Source organism: Anoplophora glabripennis, unplaced genomic scaffold, assembly GCF_000390285.2.
Source record: "Anoplophora glabripennis isolate ALB-LARVAE unplaced genomic scaffold, Agla_2.0 scaffold197, whole genome shotgun sequence".
Taxonomy (NCBI): Eukaryota; Metazoa; Arthropoda; class Insecta; order Coleoptera; family Cerambycidae; genus Anoplophora; species Anoplophora glabripennis.
In genome coordinates, this window is record NW_019416387.1 from 436,888 (window position 1) to 454,205 (window position 17,318).

General features: G+C 32.7%; 1 protein-coding gene across 2 annotated transcripts in view; it reads left to right on the forward strand.

Moving 5' to 3' along the window:
• The window catches only part of LOC108904906 (scavenger receptor class B member 1), a 144,471-nt gene that overhangs the window by 44,942 nt on the left and 82,211 nt on the right, over positions 1–17,318 (forward strand). Inside the window, exon 1 of one of the 2 annotated variants that reach the window (XM_018707628.1) lies at positions 7,171–7,548. The exons of the other annotated variant lie outside the window; for it this stretch is intronic. The gene's annotated coding sequence lies outside the window, so the exon portion shown is untranslated. Of the gene's footprint in view, positions 1–7,170; positions 7,549–17,318 lie in introns of those variants that run through there. 2 annotated transcript variants of the gene reach the window in all.

Sequence of the window (17,318 nt, forward strand, 5' to 3'; positions counted from 1 at the left end):
ACTCATACGGGAAAATTGACAAAATTTGTCCAAGAAATGGCAGAAGTTGGGGTGGCGCTAGTGTTCCATGTGTCCCAAGTGAATGTAACATAATAAATACGAGTGAAGTAAGCAAATAACCAATTTTATTTTATAATGAGTTTAGTAGATATATCGGGGAGGTATACTAACCTAAAAACTAGAAGTCAAGTCAATAATTATTACAATTTGTTTTTATAATGGTAAATAAAAAGTTTCGAAAATAATTTAACGATACATATGGGACACTAGCGCCCTCTTATTTTTGTAAGATTTTTGTTTACATGGAGTTCGGGCTGTAGTCTCCATGGGATCAACATTCCGTAGGCCTGACGTCACCGGCAGCACGATTTTCATATTGCTCTGCGCCTTTACCGCAAGCGTAGGACCTTAAATGTTGGTGGTAGCGAAAAAATTAAAGGGATGAAAATTGTAGAAAATATAATTCTTTCCAACTTTGTCTATATATATTTATGTCGTAAAGTCAATAACAAACGAGATAATTCAATAATTATACTTTGTCAATATATTCCCCCTTAACTTGAAAAATATCGATCGCACGATAAAATTTGAAAAAAAAATAAGTTGTAGAAAATCGCATTTGCAACAACTTAAGTCCTTACCATTTTTGTTGTAAAGTTGAAAATGGCCGAGATATTGAGCAAAAACAATTCCTTTGAAACCAACTCCCGCAAGGTCCAACGCTCGCGTTTTTACTGCAAGCGTAGGACTTTAAATATTGGTTATAGCGAAAAAATCAGAGATAAAAATTGTAGAAAATATAATTCTTTCTAACTTTGTTTATGTACATTTATGTCGTAAAGTTAATAACAAACGAGATATTCAATAATTATACTTTGTCACTATTTTCCCCTTAACTTGAAAAATACCGATCGCACGATAAAATTTGTAAGTGAAGAAGTTGTAGGAAATCGCATTTGCAACAACTTAAGTCCTTACCATTTTCGTTGTAAAGTTGAAAATAGCCGAGATATTGAGCAAAAACGATTTTTCCTTAAATTCAAGATGGCGGCTGATGCAGGGGTGGAATTCAGTCGCGATTCTGAATTTACACTACTATTGACCTCCCCCCTAAAGGTTAGAACAATAAAATTGTGGTCCCTAATTTTTTCCCGGTTAAATGACAACCCGACTGGACTAGTGTAAAAACTGACGAACCGCAGCGGTATTGTGAGGTGGCGCACCATTATGTTGCATCCACGTTCTTCGAAATGTAGCTAAAAGAATGTCGCCTTCTATAGTGTTTGTTAAAAAGTTTAAATAAACTGGTCCAGTTAAATGCTGATAAAAAAGAAAGTTCCAATGACATGGGTGCCCAAAATTGCTCCCCACACGTTCAAAGACCATCGTTGGCTATGAGTTGCCCGGAATTGGGGAGGATTTACTGTGTCACAATAATGACAATTATGACTATTAACGAAACCATTTTTATGAATAGTAGACGCATCGGAGAACGTGACCCGTTTAAAAAAATCATCATCTTGATTTAACCCACTGACAAAACTCCAGTCTTCACTGAAAGTCTACTTTTAGTGACTCTTGGTGTAATTGGATGCGATAAGGATGTGCTGTGCTTTTGTAAAATCCTGTATATCGACGTTATACTAATACAATTGTAAGGCCTTCTTGACGCTGTAGCTACTTTTTCGGACTTTAGAGAAGAACTGATTTTTCTGGAAAACTGTTAAAGATAAGTATGGACAACCACATATCAGTCGACAGGGCATTCAATTTTGCATGTCAATTAATATGGGTTCCATTCCATTCGAAAAAAAGTTTTTCAACTCGTAAGATTATTAAATGTAGCTATCAGTATTTCCGAATCTGAATAACGTACACGTTTTGCTCACAGATGACCAGATAGAGTAATTTATGCCAAAACGAACTGTGGAAACTGCAGGTTTCTAACTCTTATGGTTTAGACGCTATCTAGCCTCATATACAGGCTGTTACAAATTGGCTTCTCACTACAGGGATCTCGGAAACGGTAAGAGATACGAAGTAGCTTAAACGGGGGCAAAGTTGCGTAATCAGGGGACCAACATTATGCCTCTAAAAATCAAGGCTAACATGATTAGTTTTCGAAATATTTGAAAATACAGAAATTTTGGAAATTCGTTTTTGTTTAATTTCAGGCTTGTTCGACGAGATATTGAAAAAAGATGGGCACTTTTTTCCCTCTATCGAATGGCATAATCAATTTTTATATGTAACGTTTCGTCTCTCCAGGACCATCATCAACTTCATTTTTTAAATACGACCCTGGAAATTTTATTACATTTTTACCGTACTGTACTGCCTCAGCCCTAACCAGATTCAGGCGTTTTGTCTCGAAGAATTCATCTTCAGTGTATTCGTTCCAAATTTATCTAAATTTTTTATTTAGATTTCTTTGTTTATTGAATTATCGTACACTGTAAGTGTCGTTAGACCCTGTGAAATCCATCTAGTTATTCAAACTATTAGCACCAGATCCCTATAGTGAGAAGCGAATTTGTAACAGCCTGTAGAGAGCTGAAATTGTGATTTTTTTTCAAAAACAACTGATTATCTAGAAAACGGTAAGTTTTAAACACATGTACATTGAATAAACTTTACTTAATATTAACCAAAGAATTCAAAAACGCAATAATATGCAGGGTGTTAAAATAACAAAATTATGTAGCACCCACGCGAAATGGAACACCCTGTAGAGCTAAAAATATTTTCTTTACAAGGCCCACATGATTGCGGACAACATTTATTAAAACCATTTTTTATAAATTTAACAATTACAGAGTTACAGAAGAATCCCTCTTAGGTGGAACACCCTGTATATAGATGAAGTAACTGTTTCAAAACAAACAGGACAAGAGATATCCCTTACCGGCTGATCTAATTCCACTATAAATGTATACAATAAATAAAATGACTTTCGTTAAAGAACAAATTTTAAATTTAATAGGCAGTAAAAATTATTCTAATGCCAAGACAGTAAATGTGACTTTAGTGCCTGGCACCTGTCACTAAAACTACGCCTTTAATGTCGATCGTCGAAAAAATATTTTAAACCAATAAAGACGGTAAATAACTTTCCTGTTGTGGTTCTTTTTTTACCTGTCACCGAGAAAATAATAAAAATCGAACAGACGCAAGCCGTGGAAAAAATACGTACGTCAGCATCCGCAGAAACCATTACTTTATTATTTACACATTATTCTAATTGTATGTGTTTTATTACCTGTTAAAGTAATTACTAGGTGGCTTTTTATGTTCTCTCGCATACAGGGGACGGTCGAATTCGACATGAAATTACACATGTAGAATTTGGAGTACCACAGGGACGTGTACCAGGCCCTATTTACCTTGATCTAGCTGTTAAATCTCTAAATTAGGGAGTCTAATGACTAGGCGCCACCTCTTTTCCACTTTCTATACATAATTAATTTACCTATCACTTCGCTGAGACTTATTAGTTAATGTCAGTAATGAATTCAATTTTGATTAGTTCTGTAACAGCAACATTAACGATTATTATGGATTCGTACGAGTACGGAAGTGTATCTGCGCAGCGGTTATGAAATATTTCTCATTCGATTAGCAGAAGAAAGCGTTAAGGCTTGTTCACACGCGGGGACAGAGCGACGCTACGCTGATTCCACTTGGATTACGTGAAAAAACTTATAATTTGGATTACAATTTCAAAGCAAAACAAACAATTAATAAATCGAAATGTAACTTCTAAGAAACATTGACTTGACAGGTAAACACGTTGTTTAATCATTTTAAATTGCAGAATTACGTTTCAACGAACATATATTTGTTTTCATGGGAAGGATTTCCCGAACAAGCGGTGCTAGAATGTTTTCTCCATGACAAAAAAAAATCCCAAACAAACCTACAAGTCAACAACATATTTACAGATTTTTAAGTGGTCCCAGCTAACACTTGGAAAATTGGAAGCTGTAAACAAGCCGAAATAATATAAATCATACGTAAATAAGGATGGGCATTTGATAAATATTTGTCTATATCTAGTTACCTGTTTTTGACGTAATATAATTGCAATCTAGCTGGCTTTGAAAACGTAAAGCACCGTCTGCACCTTTCACATCCTTTAATGTTATTCAATACGAAATGCGTCTGTTCAGGGATTGTCACGTTCTGATATAACGTCAAATTAACTTTGTACTGGAAACGTTAGAAAGATTTAAAAATTTATGATAAAAACTAATGTTACATACCAGAATAAACTGTGGGAACAAATACTGCAGAGTTCTGAGATAATTCGTAAAAATAACCGCAAACTCTATTTGTTTCTTATCGTTTCACAGAGAAAAAACATTAAATATTAGCCGGTAAAGTCCCTGTAAATAGATATTAGTACATGGAAGCGGAACTGACATTCTACAGGGTCTTTGAAACAAACTGTCACCTAGTACTGAAACCAAATCCGATTACATCGAACTATAAGCGCATTGCTCCATCAGCGTTCGCCTCAAATAAGTTATCCATGAAAGTGGAACACCGTGTATAAAGAGAGTAAGTAAATCTCACTTTCTACAATATCCTTAAAAAAATCTAAACTGTTTAATATAATCGTTGAATAAACAAGTGAAATAATTTTAGTTGTTTTTTTACCACTATTGGGCAAGTTTTTGTTACGGACAGAACTGTATTGGCCTTTCACTAGATGCTAGAAGAAGCAAGCGGGCTTTGCAGGTAATTTCGTCTGTATTCTGTACTTTTCAAGTATCAATTTAGTGAAAGGTGATCAAACAACCTAAGTTAATCGTCATAATTAGTGATTTCTCTTCAAAATACCTCGGATTTTGGTACAATGTCGCCATCATATTTCTTTATCAAGGTCTCTGTGGCAAGTGGTCGAAAGATGTGAGTAGATCTAGCACACAATGGGCAAATTAAATCATGGCCTGCTAAGAAAAGGAAATAAAAAATTTAATAACTTTGATATTATGTCAGACATGTAAAGTCTGATATACATTTTTAAATTTTCAAAAGAAAAAATCATAGTCACTAGTGGATTGTCAGCAACTTAACGACACTTCATGTTGAACAACTCTAAAATGGGGGAGTTTCTATGACACTGCTGTACAAGAATTTTCATGATTGGATTTAACATTTAATCTAAATTAAAATTATAATTAATAATCAACTAAATTCACTTTTAAAATCCTTGATGGTTAAACAAACAAGCGGTCGAGGTTTATGAAAGTGGGGCATCGATGTTTCTATCGTTCTCGTATACTGCTTTGAAAAAATTTTTATGAGAGTAGGACTCCTGTCCTACTCTCATAAAAATTTTTTGTCACAAACTAAAAATCATTGGGGTAATTTGACACCACACTCACAAGTTACGTTAATTTTACACTTTCTTCAGTAATTCATTAAAAATGTTTATTTACAAATAAATGTTCATTTGCCACATCTAAAGCAGTACAACTCACATAATAAAAGTGTATATCCCTAGATCTGGGCGAGGTCCGGAACATTTTCAAAATTGCACAAATATTTAAAAAAATTAAAAAAATATTTACTTGTATCTTGGAATCTATGCATTTTGGAAGAATATTGAAAAGGAAACGAGTTTTAGAATTGAATTTTGCACAATATACTGTCAGTTAAAAAGGGTTCAATTTATTACCGATATTGCAAAATAACAATAATTGATGAGAAAAAGGCAAAATAATCAAGTTTCTTGGATAATTTTTTTTTTAATATTTTAATTGCTCCGAGGGCATTCTAATTTTGGTAAAAGAAACTTTAGAGTATAATAAAACAACACACCAAATTTGAGTAAAAAAAATTTGAAAACAAATTTTCGTATTTTCAAAATGTTGCACAGCCTCAAATAAAGCATCTAGATATATGAAAAATTTTTCACATAGAAAAGACCGCTCAACCTTTCAAATGGCTTTTGAAAAATTGAAATCGGTTGTTTAGGACGGCCACAGTAAATTTTTAAAGTTAACACTCTTTTTTTATTTTTAAACAATTAGATTATATTTTTTATCGATCTGCAATTTAGTTTTTTTCAAAAATTATAATTTTAAAGTACTCGTGAAGACCCTTCTTTTTTTAAAAAAAGTTAAATTCCGTTTATTGGTTCTCGATATATAAGTGGCCTTGTAGTTTTATTACATATTTGATCACAGCCCATGGCATGGCATGACATGACACATTGTATAATATTTTTACCTATTTATATACCTCCAAAGTAACAAGTTACTACGTACCTAAATGATGGGAAAATAGCATTAAGGAAATATTAATACAGTAAATAACACATATTTCCTAAAGTAGAATGTAAAGCTTTGAATCATAATAATTAAAGACAAATAATCTAGTAGATTAAAAATAATTAATTAAACAGTTTTCTTAAAACAGTAGTACTATGAAAAATTTGACACCAGGTTTGTCAATAAAAAATATGTATTATATAATTTCTGTAAAGAACCAAATGGTGAATTATCAAATTGTTTTGATACTCTCAAAAACAGTTATTATATGTATTTAAGATGTTAAAACACTATGCTGCATTACTACGCGACAAATGTATCTAAACATGTGGTCTACTAGACCCAAAGCAGAGTTTTTTACACACACACACAGTAACACAACTACACGTGATTGATCTGACTAGTTGAATCAAAACAGACCAGTGTAAATTCACACCTCTATTTGTATATTTACATCAAATATAGTAAAAGCACATACAAATTTAAGAGTGATACATTTCAAAATCTAACAATACGACGTAAAATATCACAATATATCGTGAAAAGAAAACGTATACTTAAACGCGTATTATGTCCATTCATTTATATTTTTTGGGTATAAAAATCATTGCAAACACGTAAAAAGACCCATAATTTTTATCAATGTAATACAAAATAAACAGACTGTTTTTAGTGACCTGAATATTTTTTTTAAATTAAACATTTTTTACGCATAATTTAAATAAAATCGCGTTTCGGTATTTTCGGTCCTCATCAGTGAAGGCCATACCGTAAAGTAGATCATTTAAATAATTTCACATCGTATGTATGTAACATCAATCGTACTACTCGAGGAAGTACTATCAGTCCCCACTTGGAAGGTACTACGTGTGATAGTACCAATCCGCTTTCGGAACAACACAGTCCTGACTCGGTACCCTCGCGGTGACTACTCTCCTGAAGTCGTCCTGTGCAAGGACGATGGTACTGTTTTTTCGTCGCGTCCCATCTGTTGTCCATGCCACACTAGATAAGCCAGTGAACAGTACCAGGGGTACCGCAGAACAGTTGTGACATTTTTTTCGCAAGCGTACACTGTTTTATTTCGCGTTATATGAACTAAACATTTACGCAAAAAAATATATGAATAAAAACTATTGTCGTTGAGAAGTGGTTTAGGGTTTATTTGACTTTTTTTCGTATTTTAATTGTGATATTTTGAGTGTGGATTTCGTCATATTGTGAACAGTTTTGGATTTTTTTTTCAATGAAGTGTAAGCACTAGAAACAGGTATGAAAAGTTTGTAAAAATTTTGATGTGTTCTTTTGATTTTTCTTCTTTAGTTTATTACATATTTTTTTAAGGAAAAATTTTTTATTTTTTACCATTTTATGGTGCCTTCATATTTTCATCATCAAATATTTCAAATTTAAATACATTTTTCACGATATATCAAAACAGACCATCTCAAGTTATTTTTGGATGTAGGTACAGTACATCCGATTCATATATACAAACTTAAATATTACTCAAAATTACCAGCCCCTGAAGATAGAATGGTCAATTTTGAATAATTAAGAGTTAGGTATTTTTATTTCTTTTTCATTTGTTTAAGGAAATATTTTATTTTAAGATTTTTATAATACGTGCACTGTTTTTGTTTCATTTTCAATTAAATTAACACACTGATTTACATTTTTGTCTTCGAATATTTTCTCGGCATCAAAATATCCGCCAGTAAAGCTTATTTTGGATACCAACTGTTTTTACAAGGTTTTTTCAGAACAACTGATATTTGCATCATTCAAATGCATAATTTTTAATTACAAAAAAGTATATTTAATGTAGTAAGGTCTGTTACCTACTTGATGGTGTACATTTTATGTAGACGAAACAGCAACCAAAGATCAAATTCATTTTAAATTATCTCAGTATATAATTTGTATTTATTGGACATCTGAAGTATGTTGCCCATGATTTTTAAACTATGACAGGTTAGGTTTGTTTTTAGTCCAAATTCATCCTTCTTTTTAATTTGAAAAATAAAGTGTCTGTTCAACTTTTCTACATTTTGAGATAAATATGATAAGCTACAGATTTTTAGAAAGAGTAGCATTTTTAAAAATAGTCATGGCCAACTACGGCTCCCCCTTAAAAAAAAATATGACTGATATTTACCGTCAATTATTATGAAATCAAATGTAGGCCATTGGATTGTACGCAAAAAATCGATATGGTAAAGTAACAACATTTCAGAAAAAAGTCAAATTTTTTACTTCAAAAATTAAAAAAAAATTTCTCTCGCAAAATGGATAATTTTTACGAAAACTACAACTTTCTATATTTATTAATAACCCAGATATCTATACCATCGAAATGGGATACAATATTTACCATGATTTAACTTTTTATTCGCTTAATAAATAAAAACAACAATTCTACCGGGACATAGTGGGCGATTACAGAAACAATCAAACATTATCATTATTAAAAAAAAGACTACCTATGTAATAGTAATTCATAATCTGCACGCTATTCATATTCAAAATCATAGATAATTTTTTGATGAAGGGGCAGTTTTACTAAAAATAATAAAGTTAGTAATACAATCAGAGAGCTTGTTTGTCTTTCGTGGGCGGCGATATTTCTTCATAGTGCTCTCCTCGAATTCGAATATACAAATATTTTGGTTCATAAAAATCTTTAACGAAAAAAAATTAAGAAAATAAATTAAATAAAAAATAAAAGTATAAAATATGAACTAAATGAAAATAATACTTACAAAAATAAATACTTTATACAATTTCTTTTCATAGTAAAATTTCTTAACTGGGTTTTTAAGAAAAAAATGGTTTGAATTTATTTGAGTTAGCTTTAAAATAAAGCTATTTGTTGTTGTTTTGGCGTTTGGAAAATATTAAACACAGTCAATTTAGGTAAACATGCGCTGTAAAAACGTAAACAATGTTGACGAAATTTGATGAAACTAAATAAAAAAAACTAATGAGACACCACTGCATAACGGAAATAAAAAATTAATGACATAAATTATGCACGTAATTGCTAGCTTGTCTACTAAGCCACTCAGAAAATATCAAAACAGCATATAGAACAGAAACAGGTTGGCAAGGGAATCCCAAGGAGCAGGTTATTCAACTAGACGAGGAATATTTTTGCTACTGTGACACGTCTATATTTTAATTTTGAACATATAATTTTCCCTAAATACAGTTGCATCAAAATATTTTTAAACTTTTGTTAACAAAACGTCTTGTATAAAAACGCCTAGCAATAAAATTTAATGAATTTCCTAGGCGTCCCTAAAAAAGTTTTCTACTAAAAGTAAAAAATTATAATAATTTGTATATAATGTGTAGAAAATTTCTATTATCTGTTCATTTGGCCAGCAACATATTTTAATTATTTGTGTTCTCAAACAATTTTATTATATTGATTGAAATGCCATGTTGTAACAATATTAGTAAACAAAATATCCCTCTTATTTTTCCCGTTAGCAATTGTAATATGAATGATTAATAGAAGGTGCCTATAATAAATTAAAATTACCTGAATCGCACCAAATTCCGCATTGCTGCACTGCACTGCTAGGCCATTTGTTGACAACTAAATTTATGGCAAGGTCGCCCAGAGCGGCTGTTTGTGCCGCGTTTGCCCGCGCGCTCATTCTTCAACTGGGCGATCAGACCTGCGTATGGGTATGGCTAAATATATATGGGAACAAGTTTTTCAAATACTGCAATGCCAAGTTGCTGCGTCAGCGACCGAACCTGGTACATACTGCCAACCTTTTGATTCTTCAGTTGAGATCGGAAAGACTATAAAAAAGTACCATATAGGTCTCCTAAAATTCTACATCTGAATCCTACAAGAGAGCAAAAAGTGGACATTATATTTTATCAAATAATTTATATTTTTTAAAAAACATACATTGGTATTATTAGCTCTAATATGTTACATTTTACTGTATTTCATAAATGTTTGCAAGCCGAACTTAGACAAACACTGTTGGTACTGTCAACTAAAATTCCCTAAATCTTGGCGACGCCAGTGTTGATTCGTTTACAATGAACAATGACAAACCGTTACGTCTGCACTCGAGATAATGCGATCGCTGATTGATTAAATAACATTTTGTGAAAAATTACTCGAATCATCAACTGGTGAAAGAGAATGTGTTTTATTAAAAAAATTGTTCTAAGAAATCTTATCAATGGAGTCAAATATTTTAGTTGTCAAATATTTCATATTCGATATGTTAACAAATTATGTGATTAATCCGCAGTTTTTAATAAATATTTAATATTTGAATTAATTAGACAAATTATTTACGAATTATAACGAAACTGAAACATTTTTTTCTCCTAAATTTTATAGTTAGCTCTTGAACTTGAACCGTTGCAAATTAGAACTCATGGTTAAGTGTATTTTTTTCATCCAAAGATTACTCAAGTTCCTCTTCTTTAATATACACTGTGTCTCTGAACGGGAAACCTATCGTACTCTTGTAAACTTTTTTATTGTTGAATTTTCGAGAAAAATTTATTCTTGATAAAATGTTTTGCTTTGCTTGTGAAGCCGTGGTAATGAAATATGTAATAAAACATAAAGGGCGTCCAAAAAATTTCAAAATGTGAAATTTTCACTAAGTAAAGTGCCTTTCATTTTTGTTTTCGTTAAAAACTGTATTTGACAAAATTTTTCGAGAACTCAAGATATGCTTAAAAACTCGAAAATTTTCAGAGTTACTTCTGCGGAAAAAAGTATCTCATGCTGAAGTAATGGCAGTAAAATTATATTATATTAATTTTAAAATAAAAGTTTTTTACAATTTCTGTCTGCTTTAAGTAAAATAGTCAAAAATCGCGTCTTGTTATTTGCAAAATGTGATTATTCTCCTTTTTTGACTAAAACGCGTATTTAAGTATTTCTTGAGTTCTCGAACAACTTCGTTAAATACAGTTTTTAACGAAAACAAAAATTACAGGCATTTTGCTTAGGGAAAATTTCACATTTTGAAATTTTTTGGACGCCCTGTATGTTTTATTACACATTTGATTACTGCCCATGGCTTCCCAAGATAATCAAAATTTTTTATTAAGAATAACTTTTTTTCGAACAATCAACAATAAAAAAGTTTACGAGAGTGCGATATCCGGGGACACACTGTAGCTACTAAAATGCAATTTTTTTTTCGTAATATCAGTCTCACTTAACCGCTGTAAATAAAGATTTAAAACAAATTACAGACAAGCTGTTCCCTTTCTGAACACTGACCCATATTGCTGAGGTGAAATGTTAAGGAAATATCTCATTCCGGCGTTACATAACTCGAAAAAATCGAATGCCTCGCACTGCGCCGACAGAACGGTGTTCGATGAAGAAATTGCCTGGCCATACCTAAGTTTATTTACTGTTAAGAGCAGTCGCGGTTTTCTGTTCTTGAGGTGAAAGTATTAGATAATTCGGTCGCCGTTTATTAGATAATACTCGATAATTGCTTGTTAAGGTCTACATAGTTACGTGTGTTGTTTATTTTCGATCGAAGAGAGCCAAAAAATGACCGATTAGTCGAAGTAAACTAGGTTTTTTAGGAGAAATAATTTATAGAGTTTTAAAAATTTGGGTGCAAACTCCTTACGTGCATGCAAATACAGATCAACAGAGTTCCCACTTATACGGAGGGTGCTGCATCCCCTTTTGCTTCAGAAAGCACCCTTTAATGTGACCTCGTGCCGGTTTTTTTAATTTTTCTCAAAAACTGCTGCTCTGACGAGGAAAATTAATAGGACCTAAAATATTCGGCTTAAAATTCTACATCATTTATGTCCTATAAACTTTTTTCTATCGTTAACTATACTCTCACAAATATGGTTTGAAAAATTCGGATATGTTGCTGAAGTTTGGCAAAAACGAGTAAAGTGACAAATATCTTGAAATACATTGGCCATAGAAAATTGTTGCATGCAAAGCAGATTTTACTACACAAACTTGACTATAAGTACAAAAATATATGACTACATAAAACAGAAAATATTATTATTACTAGGTACTAAGTCTTTTATATTCAAGCCCGTTTCCACACCATCGCTGAGGTAGAGCTCCCGGCGCGATTTTTTCTCCCCTGGAGACCTAATCCACTAAAAACTAACTGCTGTTTAATCATTAATTGAATTATCTTCAGTTAATTCTTTCTCTACCACTGAATTAAGACATCATTGACCATGACAATTGGAGTACATTGTTGAACACTTCAATCCAACCTTAGCACAACCGCATCATTATTATCAACAGCATGATATTAATTGAAGAATAGAAGTAGGAGCTGGTATCTCAATTGTAGGAATTGGCACCAAAATTTGGCTAATTGTTTTCCATCCCCATTCATTAGGCTTCAAATTTTCTCCACGCCACGAATGAATTTGTTGAAAAACGCGATATGAATGTTGTACTAAGCAGCACATGTAGGTGGTAGTCTTGATAATATCACTGCTTGATTATATTGACCAATAAATTTGTTAAATGAGATGAATCTAAATTGATTTAATGATGTGACAGTTCGAGGTGCCTTGTATAAAACTTGTGTGATTTTCTCTCCAGCTCGTACAATGTCTGGTTTGATCGATGATGGATTTTTAAATATATGCAAAGCATCGTCTAAGTCTCTTCTAGTATTTATTAAATTTACAGTTTGTGCTTTTCCATTGCCAAAAAATGCTGACGTAGTATCATATCCACTAAATGCGTGAGCAAATAATATATTTCTTTTACAGTTATGGGACTTCCAAATTCTGTAAATCGAGAGAACTATATGGTATACATACTAAACATGTTTAAATATATGTTTTACGTTTTATGGATACAATTTACATTAAATATTAAAAAACGAAAAGGATTATATTAATAATAATTTATCGTAAAGCTATTAGGCAAAGCTTTATCTTATGTTATTTTATTATGTAGTCCAAAATCAATCCGCTGTTTAGTTTTAACCACCCATATTAATTTTTCTCGAAAGCCATCGTAATTTTAAGGAATCTGTCTTATTTTTACCAGCATTAACCTATTTCAAACGCCATTTGTGAGATTAAGGCTGGATAAAGGAAAAAATGTATAGGGCACAAATGATGTAGAATTTTATGCTGAATGTTTTAGGTCCTATTCATTTTCCTCGTCAGTGCAGCAGTTTTTGAGAAAAATAAAAAAACTGGCGCGAGGTCACATTAGAGGGTGGTTTCTGAAGCATCGATTGTAGCGTGTTACACAGGGCGGGACAGTTTTTTCGAAAATTGAGTCTTTAACAAATTGGGCTGCCTCTAGAGGCACAGGATGCACAAAAAAGTATCATATTCCACTTATTGTAAGCTTCCCTCTCATCAGCGAATGAATTTTTCGAAAAAGTAAAAGTCACACGGTGCCAAATCAGGCGAATAGGGGGAGTAATTGACAGTTAAAACGCAAATTTTAGTCAAAAAATCGGTTACAAGTGCCGATCGATGAGATGGCTCAGTATTATCATGCGACAAATGCCAACTTTCTTCTGTACGATATTCTGGCCGAATATGACGAATACGATGTACCAAACTCTTCAAAACGCCAAGATGGAATTGTGTATTAACGGTTTGGCCCGGTGGAACGAATTCGTTGTGGACAATACCCTTGGAGGAAAAAGGAAATCAACATTGTCTCCATTTTTGACTTCTCTAAACGAGATTTTTTGGGTTTCGGCTCGCCTGGCGCCTTCCCCTCAGCACTTTGACGTTTAGTTTCTGGAGCACATTAAAAAACCACGTTTCATCTCCAGTCACAATGTTAAATAAGTCTGTGTCCTTTTTGGGCTCCTTGATGGTGTCCTTCGAATGTTGAATTCTGAGCAATTTTTTATCGTTAGTCAACTTGTGAGGAACAGACCGTGCACATACTTTTTGGTACTCCAAGTGTTCGGTCAAAATGCGATAAATTGATGTTTTTGAGATGCTCAATTCCAATTCTATGAATTCCAATGAAGTTTTTGGCTGATTTTTTATTAATCCAAACATGGTTTTGATAGAATCTGCGGTGATTACAGATTTCGGTTGGCCAACATGTTGCTCATCATTTATATCCTCACGACCGTTTTTAAACTGCGTATACCACTCATGAACTCTGCCACGGGATAAACAATCATCACCATAAACTTGGTTCATCAATTGAAACGTTTTATCAAGTTTAAAACAACACTTAATATTAGCTCTTTGTTCGATACTTATGACACAAACGTACTGTCACTTCAGATAGAATAACACCGCTTCTATTCGTCCAAATATCATCAAATTTTGACAGTACATCACTGAAGAATGTACCTTTCATACGCATGTAATTGACAATTGATGGCCTTACTAGAAATACCTATTTTTATTACAAGCTTTTGTTTAACTTACCTTGTTATGTAGCATGGATCAAATCTTGCAACTAAATTTTAAAAGTTATTTACCTGAAATTTTGCATACACGTTTAGTTTGGATGACAATGCATGGTTAGCTAAGTGACATAATTTTAAATCCAATATGGCGGACCAGTTATTTTTTATGCACCCTCATGGTATGGGTATCAAATGAAAGGGTTTGCTGAGAAGAATACGAAAATAAAATGACGTCACTAACTTTTTAATTTTTTTTTTACATGATGAGGGTTGCTTTCGCTGTACAGCAAAATAAAACGCTCTCTCAACGGTGGAAGTGAAGTATTTTTTATTGAAAACTTGTGAAAAAGGCGTGTTGTCGGGGCGAGCGTTCGCTGGAGAGTCCCTCTTGGTGTGGAGTCGCTAGCAGAAGTACCTGGTCCTTGGAGCCAATCTGCCGTCGACCATTTTTTTAACCCTCTTGCGTCCCGTCGGGATGGCGCTATTGACGTTATACTTAAAAATGGGTCACTTGCAGCATGTGTACCCAAATAAAGTTATTAAAATGTCTAAAATGCACGGACTTATTTTGTTTGATGGCAATGATATTGGACGAGGTCGAAAGCAGTAAACATTTAAATCTGATAGTAAACACAATTAATTAAATTACTATGTTAAATACTAAAAGAAGATATTCTTGAAATAAACAAGAAAGACTTGTAAGAAATTGCTGTTGTAGTGTATTTAAAATTTGTATTATAATATCTAAATATATGACATTTACATAAAAACTGGGCTTTTCAAGATATTAAACTTACAAAAAATTATCATTAAAACTGAAATGATTTAATGCAAGCTTGTGTTTCTCTTGGTTGTTCGCTAATCAAAGTTAGGGAATATTGTTCCCAAACAATACCCCAATATGTTGGATAATTAAGTTGATAATTTCTTCAAATGGGAAATGTAATGACACTTTCTCTAGTACAAGTGTTAGTAGCATGTGAAATCAGTAAGTGCCACCATAACACCACACATCTTAAGCTTAGTGCAGGATAAGTGTATGCAAAACAAACACTTCAGAAATTCAGCAAAGGATGTGGTTCCTTCTCATCAAAACCATCAAGTGACATGACTTACACAAGCAATCTGAATTGAAAAAGTGTAATATTTGTTGAGCGGTTCCGAAAAATTATCAATATGTTATGTAACGATGATCTCATTTCGTATGCTGCGGCAGTAGTGATAATTTGTCATAAAGCAAAGAAAAGGTACGTACATGGTGAGTTAAAACTTAAAAAGACGCGAATCTCCTCTACTTTTTGGAAGAATGGACATTGAACGTCGATTAAATCAAAGTTATTCGTTAGGATTACAATTATTGTGAAAAGGATCAGTGACCGAAAAAACTAGGTCTTTTTTTTTTAAATCTAATGCATGTCTATGAAATGTCAAAACAAATTCTTGGAAAATTATTTCGAAGTATATGACGTTTTTATTGTTGGTTTAAACATTTTTTTCTTCAAACGCCATATAAGTGACAACTTATGTGATGATACTCAATAATATTAAGTGTCATTTATACTCCTAAGCGTATAAATTCAATTTTAATAATGAACATTTATTTTTTTATAGTAAAAAGTAAAGTACAATTGTGAAGATTTGCTTCATTTAAAAATATCTAACACTTCTTGCCATATCAGTACTTATGACAATATTTTTAAGGTCAACTACTGTCTACAGATGAAACAACGAAGTTTATTAGCGAACATTGTTGTTAGAACGTTATTAATAAAAATTATTAGTGAAAATTCAAACCTTGCTAAGATTGTTCGTGAACACAGTTCGCGTTAGTGTGAAACCGGCCTTAGACACACAATTAGGGCTGGTTTAATAAAAAACTAAAACATCCTTTAAATTTTATGGCACCTCAAAGCTTTGCCACGACAATATGTTGCTATGATAATTAAGAAGTATTAACTCAATTTAAACTTGATTGAAATCGCCCTTCACAATTATAATTCGCATAAAACTAAATCGTCACTCATCACTCTTCGGCAGACCAAGATTTGTATAGAGTCTCCATCAGTACAGAGACAAATTTGTTCTTCTTTTCTTCAGTGATAAACCTACCTATGTCGGTCAGTAGCCGCACGGTTTAAGGCGTCAGTACTTAAATCGATGTGTGCTAATTCTGACCGGGTTCGATTCCCGCGGCCGTTAGACCGTAGATTAACTATGCTTGTACGGAGGATTGGCACCCTCTATGCAGGTATGGTAGGGTGGAAGAATGTTGGCTTGGGTCAACGTGAGAGATTGAGACCGGTTGGCATTTGACCACCCCACTAATTAATGAGGTTTTCCAGGTTTCCCTCATTCCTGCACTGAATGGTGGTTAGGGCCTACCAACATAAGTCGTATCTGGGCGCAAATGCAGCCTACTTAATAATAATATACCGCCTCCTTTCCCGCACAAGTCTTCGACTTCTGGGCTAATTCTCGTGGTTAGAATGAGGAGTAGAGATTATTATTATTATTATTATTATTATTATTATTATTATTATTATTATTATTATTGTTATTATTATTATTATTGTTACTGTTATTGTTATTATTATTATTGTTACTGTTACTGTTATTGTTATTGTTATTGTTATTGTTATTA